Raw genomic sequence first — 13,771 nt, forward strand, 5'->3', positions numbered from 1 at the left:
CCGTAAGGTGTTCGGTCTGTACAACATGTACCGGGCTGAGTAACGCCCTTGATAATGGACCCTAAATTTCCAGGTACGTGCATTAGTCTGACGTGGCGAAATGCCAACAACGCCAGCATCCCTCACAGTTGTGTTATGTATCCGGGGGGGGTGTCAAGCAACAAGAGACAGTAAGAAAGGTTTACACAGGGTCTTAATCTAAAAAGAAACCTTTGAGCGGGGCCCTCCTGCACGTCTGCGCCTGTGTCTCCGTTGTGCCGTATCCTGGAAGGGTGTAGCACGATTGTCATCTGTAAAAGAGAAAAACTTAGATGAAAGTCTTCGTGCTAAAAACTAATTATTCTCATTAAAATTCAATCTAAATGAGGTCAAGCCGAACTGTAGTCCTTTTTACATGCGGGAAGCCCCTGGTACCGCCTATGGGGGTATATCCATCAAACCAATCTCAGGTTTATCTAAGCTGTTAGTGGTGCGCCGGACTCGTCTAGCCGTGTCCGTGGTCTTGACGACCGATCATTTATTCTGGTTGGGGAGGCCGTTTAGTGTGCGGCTGCTAGAGCCGCCACACGTTCTTCCGCGCGTAAGGAACGCTCAGTGTTTCCGCTAACTATGATGATGCCACGTGGACCGGGCATCTTAAGTTTAAGAGAAGCGTAATGCAGTATTGCATTAAAACAAGCGAAGGATGTTCTTCCGAGTAGTGATTGATAGCCGCTTCGGAATGGAGCGATGTCGAAGTTTAACTTTTCACTTCGGAAGTTGTCTGGAGAACCGAATACAACCTCTAGTACTAGAGAGCCCGTACAGCGGGCCTCTGGGCCTGGTATTACTCCTTTAAAGGTAGTATTGCTTTGGCAGATTCTTGTCGGGTCTATCCCCATTTTGCGGACCGTGTCCTGATATATCAGATTAAGACTACTTCCGCCGTCCATGAGGACTTGGGTGAGATGGTATCCGTCAATTATTGGGTCTAGCACCAAGGCAGCCAATCCTCCATGCCGGATACAAGTCGGGTGATCCCTGCGATCAAAAGTGATCGGGCAGGCCGACCAAGGGTTGAACTTAGGGGTGACGGGCTCTATGGCGCATATATCTCGGAGTGCGTGTTTGCTCCTCCTTTTTGTTACGTGAATCATGTTCACTGTTTTGACCTCTGGTGGGAATTTTTTCTGTCCCCCGGTGTTTTGCTGGCGAGGCTCATCCTCGTCTTTGCTAGGTGTCTCCCTCCCCTTGTGTTCGGCGTTTAGCTTGCCGGCCTGCTTGAGGACCCAGCATTCTCTGTGGGTGTGATTTGCAGGTTTATCGGAGGTGCCATGAATCTGACATAATTTGTCTAGAATCTTGTTTAGGCTGGACGGTCCATCTCTGTTGCCTTTGAAAGGCTTTTTCCGTTGACCGGGTCGAGAGCCCCTAAATCCGGCGTTTACCGCCGTGTTGTCTGGGCTATCTTCGTTATTTCGACGCTTGCTTTTACTGCGTCGTGGTTTTCCATTGCCATCCCTAACTTCAGATGTGCCTGGGTCGCTGGTGCTACTACGGGCCAGCCAGCTATCTTCGCCCGTGCAAAAGCGGGTCATAAGGCTTGTTAGGGCTGCCATTGTCCTCGGTTTTTCTTGTCTGAGGTGTCTAGTGAGCCATTCGTCTCGGACGCTGTGTTTGAAAGCTGCTAAGGCTTCGGCGTCCGGGCAGTCGATGATTTGATTCTTCTTGGTGAGAAATCTGTTCCAAAGCTTTCGGGCTGACTCTCCGGGCTGTTGAATTATATGACTTAAATCGTCTGCATCCGGAGGTCGGGCATATATCCCTTGAAAGTTAGCCCTAAAAGCATCCTCAAGTTCCTCCCAACTTCCAATTGAATTTCGGGGAGGCTCTTCAGCCACTGCTGAGCTGGTCCGTTCAACTTGAGGGGCAAGTATTTGATGGCGTGGAGATCGTCTCCGCGAGCCATGTGGATATGGAGGATGAAGTCCTCATTCCAGACCCCAGGGTCTGTCGTTCCGTCGTACGCCTCTATGTTCACGGGTTTGAATCCCTCTGGAAATTCGTGATCCAGCACCTCATCGGTGAAGCATAGGGGGTGCGCGGCACCCCTGTATTTGGATGTGTCATGGCGTTCTGACAGTTGTAGTGTTCGGTTTTGATTCTGCGCTGGGGCGCGCTTCCTAGATCCGTAGATGGATCTGGTCAAGCCGGCTTTTTGATGCAAGTCCTCGCGTGAATCGTGTGCTGACTTATGTGCGGCCTCGTTAGCCGCCCTATCGCGGCCACGAGGTGGTCGATCCGACCGGTCGGCCGTTTTATTTTTCGGCTGTGTAGGCTCTAAGGCCTCATCATCGAATCCAGGCAACAGCTTGCGCTTTGGATAGCTCTTTGTGTGGCGACTGCCACCATACTTTTCTTCAGCGTCGAGCACTTTGTTCCATCTACTGTTGAGCGTATGCTGCGTGGCATTAAGCCTTTGCTTCTGCTTCTTCAGACTCCTCGCGGTGGCAATAAGCCTTCTGTGGAGGTTCTCTTGTTCCAAGTGCCTTTCCGGGATTGTGTGTGCATCATCGTCCGGACTGTTTTCCTCTCCGGGGAGAGGTTGATGAGCTTTATCTCGGCGTCACCGTGATCGGACAGCGGCTCCGTACAATGTTTGCCGTCCACTGGTTCATCCTACTCTGTTGCTGGGTCCGTGTGGTCGTTGTTTCCTCTGGGGTCGACGGGGGTATTATTTTTTCTCACGCAGTTATCGCTGTTTTTTCCGAGGCGGGATTTTGAGCGGTGCCTATGCCGTCGCTTTGGTTGCTTCTCGAGGGAACTATCCTTCGATGCATCCTTCCGTTCCTCGTCATTGTTTTCTTTGGGTGTATCCACCATATATATATCGTGTGATGAAGTGGCTATCCAGCGCCCTGTGGGCGGTGGTTCCTGTTCGTCTCCTGCATCGTCGTCCATACCGTCGATGTCTTCGGAATCGAAATCGAGCATGTCGGTTAAGTCATCGACAGTGGCTATTAAGTGGGTGGTGGGTGGGGAACGAATTTCTTCGTCGTCCGCCTCCCATTCGAGCCAGACATAGTTCGGCCAAGGGCCTCCTGACAAGGAGAGAGACCTTAATGAATTTAGCACATCACCAAAAGACGAGTGCTGAAAGATATCCGCGGAGGTAAACTCCATGATTGGCGCCCAATCAGATTCGATAGGCATGGACGCAGGCGGTTCGGGGCCTGTGGCCGGGGACGAATCCGAGGATCCGGCGACACAGATCTCGTAGGAGGTGAAGTCAGTATTCGGCTCTATCGCCAGTGAGCGTGCGGCCTCTGAGGCGGGGTCCATCCACCCATCCTCGGACGGCGCAATCTGCTCCGGATTGAGGGCCGGAGTAGTTGCAGGTGTGATCTCCCGAACACTGTCCGACGGCAGAGCTAAGTCATGCCCGTCGTGACTGTGCGGCGCACCTGACATGGGCTCGAATCCGTCGAAGATCAAGTCTCCGCGCATGTCGGCAGTATAGTTCAAGTTTCCAAACCTGACCTGATGGCCACGGGCGTAGCTTTCGATCTGCTCCAGATGGCCAAGCGAGTTGGCCCGCAGTGCAAAGCCGCCGAATACGAAGATCTGTCCGGGGAGGAAAACCTCACACCAGATCGCATCATTGTCGATGATCGAAGGATCCATCAAGCCTTATGGTGACGGCATAGTGGAACTCTCAATGAAAGCACCAATGTCGGTGTCAAAACCAGCGGATCTCGGGTAGGGGGTCCCGAACTGTGCGTCTAAGGCGGATGGTAACAGGAGGCGGGGGACACGATGTTTACCCAGGTTCGGGCCCTCTCGATGGAGGTAATACCCTACTTCCTGCTTGTTTTATCTTGATGATATGAGTATTACAAGAGTTGATCTACCACGAGATCATAGAGGCTAAACCCTAGAAGCTAGCCTATGGTATGGTATTTGTCGTCCTACGGACTAAACCCTCCGGTTTATATAGACACCAGAGGGCGCTAGGGTTACGCAGAGTCAGTTACAAGGGAGGAGATCTACATATCCGTATTGCCAAGTTTGCCTTCCACGCCAAGGAGAGTCCAACCCGGACACGGGATGAAGTCTTCAATCTTGTATCTTCATAGTCCAACAGTCCGGCCAAAGGATATAGTCCGGCTATCCGAGGACCCCCTAATCCAGGACTCCCTCATTGACCAGTCTCGCAATGTATCATGACAGTCAGTTTTCGGCTTCTCTACTGAGGTGCTCGTCCAGATGAACCAGGGCACAATCGCAGTAGTTCTCCCAGTGCTACCTTAGCCGATATAGCGGAACGTAAGGTACCAAAATATGGGAGCCGGGCAAACCCAACTATTGACCAAAGACATGATTCGGAGCTGATGCATATAAAGCCAAACTCGTGACGCCAAACACTCCCTAAGGTATTCGGTCTTTACAGCATATACCGGGCTGAGTAACGCCCTTGATAATGAACCCTGAATTTCCAGGTACGTGCATTAGTCTGGCGTGGCGAAATGCCAATAACGCCAGCATCCCTCTCGGTTGTGTTTAGTATCCGGAGGGTGTAAAGCAACAAGAGACAGTAAGAAAGGTTTACGCAGGGTCTTAATCTAAAAAGAAACCTTTGAGCGGGGCCCTGCTGCACGTCTGCGCCTGTGTCTCCGTTGTGCCGTATCCTGGAAGGGTGTAGCACGATGATCATCTGTAAAAGAGAAAAACTCAGGTGAAAGTATTCATGCGAAAAATTGTTTATTCTTAATAAACCATTAAGATTCGATCTAAATAAGGGCAACCTGAACTGTAGTACTTTTTACATGCGGGAAGCCCCTAGCGCCACTTATGGGGATATATCCATCAACCCAATCTCAGGTTTATCTGAGCTGTTACAGCCAGTGTTGCGCCGGACTCGTCTAGCCGTGTCCGCGGTCTTGACGACAGATCATTTATTCTGGTTGGAGAGGCCAGTCAGTGTTCGGCTGCAAAAGCCGCTACACATTCTTCCATATGCAAGGAACGCTCTGCGTTTCCGCTAACTATGATGGTGCCACGTGGACCGGGCATCTTAAGCTTATGATGAGCACAATGCGGTACTGCGTTAAAACGAGCGAAGGCCATTCTTCCGAGTAGTGCTTGATAGCTGGTTCGGAATGGAGCGATGTCGAAGGTTAACTTTTCACTTCGGAAGTTGTCGGGAGAACCGAATACAACCTCTAGTACTAGAGAGCCCGTGTAGCGGACCTCTGGGCCTGGTATTACTCCTTTAAAGGTAGTATTGCTTTGGTTAATTCTTGTTGGGTCTATCCCCATTTGCGGACTGTGTCCTGATATATCAGATTGAGACTACTGCCGCCGTCCATAAGGACTCGGGTGAGATGGTATCCGTTAATTATTGGATCTAGCACCAAGGCAGCAAATCCTCCGTGCCGGATATTATTCGGGTGATCCCTACGATCGAAAGTGATTGGGCACGCCCACCAAGGGTTGAATTTGGGGGTGACGGGCTCCACGGTGCATACGTCTCGGAGTGCGCGTTTGCTCCTCCTCTTCATTGCGTGAATCATGTTCACTGTTTTAACCTCTGGCGGGAATTTTTTCTGTCCCCCAGTGTTTTCCCGGCGAGGCTCATCCTCCTCTTCACTTGGTGTCTCCCTCCCCTTGTGCTCGGCGTTTAGCTTGCCGGCTTGCTTGAAGACCTAGCATTCTCTGTTGGTGTGATTTGCAGGTTTGTCGGAGGTGCCATGAATCTGACATAATATGTCTAGAATCTTGTTTAGGCTGGACGGTCCATCTCGGCTGCCTTTAAATGGCTTTTTCCGTTGACCGGGTTGAGGGCCCCTGAATCCGGTGTTTACCGTCATGTTGTCTGGGCTGTCTTCATTGCTTCGACGCTTGCTTTTATGGCGTCGCGGTTTCCCATTACCATCCCTGACTTCGGATGTGCCTGGGTCGCTTGTGCCGCTACGGGCCAGCCAACTATCTTCGCCCGCACAAAAGCGGGTCATAAGGCTTGTCAGGGCTGCCATTGTCCTCGACTTTTCCTGGCCGAGGTGTCTGGCGAGCCATTCGTCCCGGACACTGTGCTTGAACGCTGCTAAAGCTTCGGCATCCGGGCAATCGACGATTTGATTCTTCGTAGTGAGGAATCTGTTCCAAAGCTTTCGGGCTGACTCTCCGGGCTGTTGAATTATATGACTTAAATCGTCTGCATCCAGAGGTCGGACATAGGTCCCTTGAAAATTAGCCCTAAAAGCATCCTCAAGCTCTTCCCAACTTCCAGTTGAGTTTTCGGGGAGGCTCTTCAGCCAATGCCGAGCTGGTCCTTTCAACTTGAGGGGCAAGTATTTGATGGCGTGGAGATCATCTCCGCGAGCCATATGGATATGAAGGATAAAGTCCTCAATCCAGACTCCAGGGTCTATCGTTCCGTCGTACGCCTCTATGTTCACGGGTTTGAATCCCTCTGGGAATTCGTGATCCAGCACCTCATCGGTGAAGCATAGGGGGTGCGCGGCACCAATGTACTTGGATGTCTCATGACGTTCGACGGTTGTAGAGTTCGGTTTTGATTCTGTGCCAGAGCGCGCTTCCTAGATCCATAGGTGGACCTGGTCATACCGACGTCGTTAGCCGCCCTATCGCGGCCACGGGGTGGTCGATCCGGCTGATTGGCTGTCTTATTTTTCGGCTGTGTGGGCTCTAAAGCCTCGTCATCGAATTTAGGCAGCAGCTTGCGCTTTGGATAGCTCTTTGTGTGGCGACTGCCACCGTACTTTTCTGCAGTGTCGAGCACTTTGTTCCATCTATTGTTGAGTGTATTTTGCGCGGCCTTGAGCCTTTGCTTCTGCTTCTTTAGGCTACTCACGGTGGCAAGAAGCCTTCTATGGAGGTTCTCTTGCTCCAAGTGCCTTTCCGGGATGATGTGTGCATCGTCGTCCGGACTGTTCTCCTCTCCGGAGACAGGTTGATTAGCTTTACCCTCGGTGTCACCGTTGTCAGACAGCGGCTCCGTACTGTGTTCGTCATCCGCTGGTTCATCCTGCTCTATCGTTGGGTCCATGTGGTCGTCGTTTCCTCTGGAGTCGACCGGGGTGTTATTTTTTCTTGCGTTGTTATCGCTGTTTTTGCTGAGGCGGGATTTGGAGCGGCGCCTATGCCTTCGCTTTGGTTGCTTCTCGAGGGAACTATCCTTCGGTGCATCCTTCCGTTCCTTGTCATTTTTTTCTTTGGGTGTATCCACCATATATATATATCGTGTGATGAAGTGGCTGTCCAGCGCCCTGTGGGCGGTGGTTCCTGTTCCTCTCCTGCATCGTCGTCCATACCGTCGATGTCTTCGGAGTCGAAATCGAGCATGTCGGTTAAGTCGTCGACAGTGGCTATTAAGTGGGTGGTGGGTGGGGAACGAATTTCTTCGCCGCCCGCTTCCCGCTCGAGCCGGACATAGTTCGGCCAAGGGCCTCCTGACAGGGAGAGAGACCTTAATGAGTTTAGCACGTCGCCCAGTGGTGAGTGCTGAAAGATATCCGCGAAGGAAAACTCCATGATCGGTTCCCAATACGATTTGATAGGCATGGACACAAGCGGTTCGGAGCCTGTGGCCGGCGACGAATCCAAGGATCCGGCGACACAGGTCTCATAGGAGGTGAAGTCAGTATTCGGCTCTATCTCCACTGAGTGTGCGGCCTCCGTGGCGGGGTCTATCGACCCGTCCTCGGACGGCACGATCTGCTCCAGATTGAGGGCCGGAGTAGCTGCAGGTGTGATCTCCCGAACACTGTCTGACGTCAGAGCTAGGTCATGCTCATCGTGATTGTGCGGCGCACCTGATATGGGCTCGAATCCGTCGAAGATCAAGTCTCCGCGGATGTCGGCGGTATAGTTCAAGTTTCCAAACCTGACCTAATGGCCAGGGGCGTGGCTCTCGATCTGCTCTAGATGGCCAAGCGAGTTGGCCTGCAGTACGAAGCCGCTGAATACGAAGATTTGTCTGGGGAGGAAAGCCTTGCCCTGGATCGCATCGTTGTTGATGATCGAAGGAGCCATCAAGCCTTTATCGCGACGGCACAGTGGAACTCTCAATGAAAGCACCAATGTCGGTGTCAAAACCGGCGGATCTCGGGTAGGGGGTCCCGAACTGTGCGTCTAAGGCGGATTGTAATAGGAGGCGGGGGACACAATGTTTACCCAGGGCCCCCTCGATGGAGGCAATACCCTACTTCCTGCTTGATTGATCTTGATGATATGACTATTACAAGAGTTGATCTACCACGAGATCATAGAGGCTAAACCCTAGAAGCTAGCCTATGGTTATGATTGTTCTTGTCCTACGGACTAAACCCTCCGGTTTATATAGACACCGGAGGGGGCTAGGGTTACACAGAGTCGGTTACAAGGGAGGAGATCTACATATCCGTATTGCCAAGCTTGCCTTCCACGCAAAGGAGAGTCCCATCCGGACACGGGACGAAGTCTTCAATCTTGTATCTTCATAGTCCAACAGTCCGGCCAAAGTATATAGTCCGGCAGTCCGAGGACCCCCTAATCCAGGACTCCCTCAGTGGCTGCTCAGAGTTAGTGCACGGCTTTTATCGTTTGAGAGCAACCCACCTCCGAAGCTTTTGAGAGAGAGAAATCCTTGCGAGGACAAATCCCAAACACCCAGAGCCAAAGAGTGTTAGGCATCACTGAAGTCTTTCTGTCTGTGTGACCTGAAGACTTGTTACACTTGAGGACTATGAATCCTCCAGCCGGTTAGGCGTTGCGTTCTGAGCATCCAAGAGTCATTGTGGATCGCCGGTGAACGAAGTCTGTGAAGGTTTGCAAGTCTACCTTGAAGACTTACCAGAGTGATTGGGCGAGGACTGGGTGTCCTTAGCTCAAGGGGAATAAGGTGAAGACGCGGTCTTCTGAGTTAAATCTCAGCCTCCCTAACCAGATGTACAGTTGTCACAGCAACTGGAACTGGTCCAACAAATCCTTGTCCTCACCAAGCGACTGGTTCTATCTTCTCCCTCTCTTTATTCACAGTTTGTCTTCGTGAAGTCATTGCCTGCCTGTGTTACCTGTTTGACTTCACTGTGTGACTTCTATTGTTTTTTGGCTTCATACTATCTTCCATCCCGATCATTACTACCTAGCTGCTACTAGTCGTCGTGCTTTCACTTCATTGAATACTTGACTATGGCTTGCATAGTGTAGTCTACCTTCCGCTGCATGTTAATAGGTTCATTTCTATCGTTTGTCTTCGAAACTTCCATGTTTTGAAGACTTTCATAAAAATCGCCTATTCACCCCCCCCCCCTCTAGTCGATAACTAGCACTTTCAATTGGTATCAGAGCAAGGTACTCCCTTGTTCTGTGTGATTTGGTTTAACCACCTGGAGTTTTAGCTATGTCGACTGTAGGGATAATCAAAGTCTCCGCTGCGTGTCCCGTCTTCGATGGAACTGAATATCCCTACTAGAAGAATAAGATGTGCATGCATCTTGAATCCATTGATGTCGACCTCTGGTATGTCGTCAAGAATGGTGTTCCAAGACTAGTGAAGGTGTCACCCCTGCTGATGTCAAGAAGTTCATTCAACTGGATTCTACTGCCAAGAACATCATCTGTGGTCATCTGACCAAAGGACAGTATGGCCGTGTGAGTGCTCTGGAAACGTCGAAGCTAGTCTGGGACTGGCTCTCCAAGGTCAACGAAGGCGTCTCAACCCAGAGAGATCAAAGGATCAGTGTTCTTCACAAACTCTTCAACCGCTTCAAGAGAAACGACAATGAGAATTTCCAGCTCACGTTTGATCGCCTCACTGACATCACAAATGAGCTTCGTGCTCTCGGCGCCACTGAGATCACGAAGCATGAAATCGTCAAGACACTGCTGAGATCACTTGACAGCTCGTTTGACACCCTTGCCCTGATGATACAAGAACGCCCTGACTTCAAGACACTTGATCCGTCTGACATACTTGAGAGGCTCAACACACATGAGTTCCAGCTATCTGAGAAAAGAGATATCTATGGTCCCAACTATGGCCGAACTCGCGCTTTGAAGGCAAAAGTTGTTTCCTCATCTGAAGAAGAATCTGACTGCAGTTCTGGTGATCCTGAATACATTGGAAAGGAGCTTGCTATGCTTGTGAAGAAGTTCCAGAAGTTCACTAAGAAGAACGGCTTCAGAAAGTCTTCACGATCCAGCTCAAGAAATGATGAAGCTTCCACTCATGATTACAAGAAGAGAACATGTCACAAGTGCAAGAAACCTGGACACTACATCTCTGAGTGTCCACAGTGGGACAATGAGAACAACAAGAAGAAGAAGAGCGAGGAATATGATTCTGATGACAAGAAGAAGAAGAAATCCTCAGAGTCTTCTTCCAAGTCTTCGTCCAAGTCTTCATCACATAAGAAGAGCTCATCTGGCAAGGCTCGTGCTTTTGTTGGCAAGGAGATGGATTCAAAGGAGGTGTGACGCCCCCGATTTGACCGTACACTAATCATGCACGCAAATGTGTACGATCACGATCAGGGACTCACGTGAAGATATCACAACACAACTCTAAAACATAAGTAAGTCATACAAGCATTATAATACAAGCCAGGGGCCTCGAGGGCTCGAATACAAGTGCTCGATCATAGACGAGTCAGCGGAAGCAACAATATCTGAGTACAGACATAAGTTAAACAAGTTTGCCTTAAGAAGGCTAGCACAAAAGTAGCAACGATCGAAAAGGCAAGGCCTCCTGCCTGGGACCTCCTAACTACTCCTGGTCGTCGTCAGCGGCCTGCACGTAGTAGTAGGCACCTCCAGTGTCGTAGGTGTCGTCGTCGACGGTGGCGTCTGGCTCCTGAACTCCAACATCTGATTGCGACAATCCGATATAGAAAGGGGAAAAGAGGGAGAAAAGCAACCGTGAGTACTCATCCAAAGTACTCGCAAGCAAGGAGCTACACTACATATGCATGGGTATATGTGTAAAGAGGCATATCAGTGGACTGAACTGCAGAATGCCGGAATAAGAGGGGGATAGCTAGTCCTGTCGAAGACTACGCTTCTGGACATCTCCATCTTGCAGCATGTAGAAGAGAGTAGATTGAAGTCCTCCAAGTAGCATCGCATAGCATAATCCTACCCGGCAATCCCCTCCTCGTCGCCCTGTTAGAGAGCGATCACCGGGTTGTATCTGGCACTTGGAAGGGTGTATTTTATTCAGTATCCAGTTCTAGTTGTCATAAGCTCAAGGTACAACTCCGGGTCGTCCTTTTACCGAGGGACACGGCTATTCGAATAGATAAACTTCCCTGCAGGGGTGCACCACATAACCCAACACGCTCGATCCCAATTGGCCGGACACACTTTTCTGGGTCATGCCCGGCCTCGTAAGATCAACACGTCGCAGCCTCACCTAGGCTCAACAGAGAGGTCAGCACGCCGGTCTAAACCTATGCGCGCAGGGGTCTGGGCCCATCGCCCTATGCACACCTGCATGTTGCGAACGCGGCCGCGAGCAGACCTAGCAACCCACACGATCACGGCGGTTACGTCAAAGCGGTCCAACACGGCGCGCGCCACTCAGTCGCTGACGTCAAAAGAGCTTCGGCTGATACCACGACGTCGGGATACCCATAACTACTCCCACGTAGATGGTTAGTGCGTATAGACCAAATGGCCAGACTCAGATCAAATACCAAGATCTCGTTAAGCGTGTTAAGTATCCGCGAACGCCGACCAGGGCCAGGCCCACCTCTTACCTAGGCGGTCTCAACCTGCCCTGTCGCTCCGCCACAAAGATCCACTTGCGGGTACTCCTACGAGCCGACCCGACTTTAGTCATCACATGTGTCATGTATATAGTATATAAGTATATACCCGCGATCACCGCCCAGGTGATCACGGCCCCATTGTGTAGCACAGCAGACGGACAAGAATGTAGGGCCACTGATGGAAATCTAGCATCCTATACTAAGCATGTAGGATTGCAGGTAAAGGTATCAACAGTAGTAGCAAGGATAGGCTATGCATCAGAATAGGATATCGAAAAGCAGTAACATGCTACACTACTCTAATGCAAGCAGTATAGAGGAGAGTAGGCGATATCTGGTGATCAAGGGGGGGGGGCTTGCCTGGTTGCTCTGGCAAGTAGGAGGGGTCGTCGACTCCGTAGTCGAACTGGGCAGCAGCAGTGTCGGTCTCGTAGACTACCGGAGAGAAGAGGGGGAAGAAACAGTAAATACAATGCAAACATAAGCATGACGATGCGTGACATGACAGTGAGCGGTGCTAGGGGTGCCCTAACGCGACAGTAGGTGGTACCGGTGAAGGGGGGGAACATCCGGGAGGTATTCCCGATGTTTCGCGTTTTCGGACAGACGGACCGGAGGGGGAAAGTTGCTAGTTCGATAGGTTAGGGAGGTGTGGTGGACGAACGGACTGCGTAGTCGGATTCGTCTCGTCGTTCTGAGCAACTTTCATATAGAAAACATTTTCATCCGAGTTACGGTTTAAAAGATATGAATTTTCAAAGTTTATTTGAATTTCTGGAATTATTTAATTAACAGAAAAAAGGGATATGACGTCAGCATGACGTATGAGTGACGTCAGCGGTCAACAGTCCGGGTTGACTGGTCAAACTGACAAGGGGGACCCACCTGTCATAGACAGTGGGTTAACAGAGGATTAAACTAATTAGTTTTTAGTTAATTAACTACTGGGCCCACCTGTCAGTGAGAGATTAATTAAACTAATTATTTTTATTTATAAAACATTTTCTTTTTCTTTTCTTTTTAATTTTTGCGGCGGGGCCCGCATGTCAGTGACTGGACCTGCCCAGTCAGCAGTTGACTGGGTCAACCCAGTCAACTGGGCCCGTGGGGGCCACTGGCAGTGACCCAGGGGTGGCCCCAGGTGTGCCACGTCGGCGGCCGGCGCCGGAGTATCGCCGGCGACCAAAACGCACGGCGGCGCGCGCGGGAGGGGCGCGGATTTCACCCATTGTGGGTTTGCGGGGGCGGGGCTGGGCGCGTTCGACGCGGCTCGACGTCGCGCGTCCAACGGCGGTGGTCGGAGGGGCTGGAACGGACGGGGTCGACCGCTACGGGCTCGCCGGCGGCGAGGAGCTACGGGTGCCCGACGGAAGCTACGCTAGAGCGCGCGAACGGCCGAACTAGCTAGCTAGGCGGGTGCGGCATGGTGCGGTCGGGCTAGCGGGCCAACGCCCGTGACCATTTGGTCACCGGAGACACGCCGGCGGCGAGCTCCGCGGCGTGGCGTTCGGGCACGCGCGGGGAAGAAGCTAGGGAGCGCGGGCGAGCTAGCGGAGAGGGGGAGGAGGTAGAGGAGCTCACAGCGGAGCCGTAGGGAGTGGCAGCGACCTCGGGGAGGGCGCGGGGTAGCCGGAGTCGGCGACGATCGACGGCGGCCGTGCGGGGAAGACGAGCTCGGGGAGGTCGATGTAGTGGCGCTCGGCTCGTTCCCGATGGCGCAGTCGGCGTAGTCGACGGCGGGGAGTCGTTCGGGCACGTCGTCGGGGCGATCTGGGCACGGTGGCCGCGGGAACTACGGTGAACGGCGGCGAGCGCGCTCGGGCAGAGGGGAACGGAGGGGAGAGGGAGGGGGATCTGGCGGGGGAGAAGGCGCAGAGGCCGAGGGAGAGCGGGGGCGAGTGGGAGAGAGGCCCGAGGGAGCGGGGGGCCGCTGGCGCCCTTATCCTCTCGCGGGGTTCACCGCCGGCGAGGGAGTTCGGCGGCGACGCTCCCCTGTTCCGACCCGGTCGGGGGAACAGGAA

The sequence above is a fragment of the Triticum aestivum genome, chromosome 7D, assembly GCF_018294505.1.
Source record: "Triticum aestivum cultivar Chinese Spring chromosome 7D, IWGSC CS RefSeq v2.1, whole genome shotgun sequence".
NCBI classification, from domain to species: Eukaryota; Viridiplantae; Streptophyta; class Magnoliopsida; order Poales; family Poaceae; genus Triticum; species Triticum aestivum.